Here is a 1,964-nt window from a genome sequence, read left to right on the forward strand (position 1 = left end):
ACCCTAACCCTAACCTGTACCCTAACCCGTACCCTAACCCTAACCCTTACCCTAACCCTAACCCGTTCCCTGACCCCTACCCTAACCCATACCCGTACCCGTACCCTAACCCTAACCCGTTCCCTAACCCGTACCCTAACCCATACCCTAACCTGTACCCGTACCCTAACCCATACCCTAACCCTGTATATCCTCCCCAGGGACAGCGAACAAAGTCAACACATATCTGCACACTTTGAAATGTGAACAGAAACCTGCAAACTCAGGTTCTCACAGGAGCTAAATGTTAATGACCAGGTGACAAAAAGGTGACGCAGATAGCAAGTAACCAAAAGAAGATGTCATGTGTCTGTGAGCTGGCCACCTTCTCTACCTGTCGGAAGGAAGCCATGCCTGACAGGAGGGAGCCACACCTGGACCTGGTCTCTCTAGGCTGCTCTTGAGCAGAGCAGAGGATGTGCTGAGCTGGGTGTGGGTGTCGGGGGAAGAGATGGGCAGCTGGCCACAGATGTTACTTGCCAAGCACCTGTAGGACCAGCTCCCGGTCCTCAGCTAAGGTTAAACAATAAATACGTTTTGTTACATATTTACTGTGACAGGAAAGGTGCTCAGTGCTTTGGGTGACTATATTCTTAAAAACACTTTATGGAGGTATGACTGACATACAGAAAGCTGTCCATAATTAATGTATGCACCTTGACCCTGAACCTAACCCTAATATCTAGTTAAGATATACTCGATTTAGAATATGGCTTATAAATTATATGGTGGTTTTTAGAAGCTAGGGGATCCAGGGACCAACCTATTCCATCTTCTTCTCCCTCGAATTTGACAGATTGGAACATATTCTGCCACGTGCTATGTGGAGAGCGGCCACACGGGGGCAACAGTGAGTAAAGAGTAGGGCAAACCCAGCCACAAAGCCAATTCTTCCTTCATCCTGTAAAACCTTGCTCATTCAATGTTCACAGATCATTCTATAGATTATTAAAAGTGTGACTTTGCTGAACTTTTTAAAAAACAAACTAATTCTTTGAAACCATTAAAAATATAAGATGTTTTAAAAAATCTAGGAGTTGGCGAGCAGATGAAGACCCAAGGGCCTGGGGAATAGCTGTTATTATTGAATATGTTCAGATCTAATTAGGAAACAAGTAGGATTTATACTCCACTTATTTTCACAAAGAATTTGTGTCAACTAACAGTACTGAACCGACACAAAATAGTGCACTTCAGAGGAAAATAAAAGGAGATTCAACAGCCTCAAGAGGCAGAGAAAGAGCCACACCCGGGAGCAAAGAAGACATACCACGGATGCTAGGCTCAGGCTGATTTGCAGCCTGTAGGTCCTCTGGAGCTAGAATGCCCCCAATGCCCCTGGGGGTCGTGGGTCAAGCAGAGCTCAAACCCTGCTGCTGCACTGTTGTAACTGGTGACGGGTCTCCTTGGTCACTTCCTCCATGAGACACCCCCACCCCCTGACTACTCCAGCCCACTTCTGGGAACTCCCATTCCTCTTTCTGACCCCGTTGTTTACTTTTCCCTTCGCTCACGTAGTATATAGTATGTTTACCTACATACTATTCTGTCATTTAAACGTTTTTGTCATGTTCTCACTGCACTGTACTTTGCATCATCCACCCTGATGTATAATCACTTGTAGCATTGCATGACTTAACTGGGGACTGGGAACACCCTCACAGTGTCATGGGGCTAGTGTCCTGGGCAAGGTCCTCACTAAGCCGGCTCATCCTGCAGCTGTTGCACTGAAGGCCTGATCCAGGCACTGGAGCCCAGTCTGAAGCCAGCTCTGTGTCCTCACAGCGGGGACACCGGCTGCACCCAGGCCTTGGGAAGGCTGTGGGGGGGCTGTGAGGGAGTCACTGTATGGATGGGGCATGGGGGGAGGGGTAGCATTGAGCAGCCGGGGGAGGGGGCCCTCGGGGCGGGGGTCTTGTGTGAGG

The sequence above is a fragment of the Mirounga leonina genome, unplaced genomic scaffold (genome assembly GCF_011800145.1).
Source record: "Mirounga leonina isolate KUSES-001 unplaced genomic scaffold, KU_Mleo_1.0 Mir_101862, whole genome shotgun sequence".
Taxonomy (NCBI): domain Eukaryota; kingdom Metazoa; phylum Chordata; class Mammalia; order Carnivora; family Phocidae; genus Mirounga; species Mirounga leonina.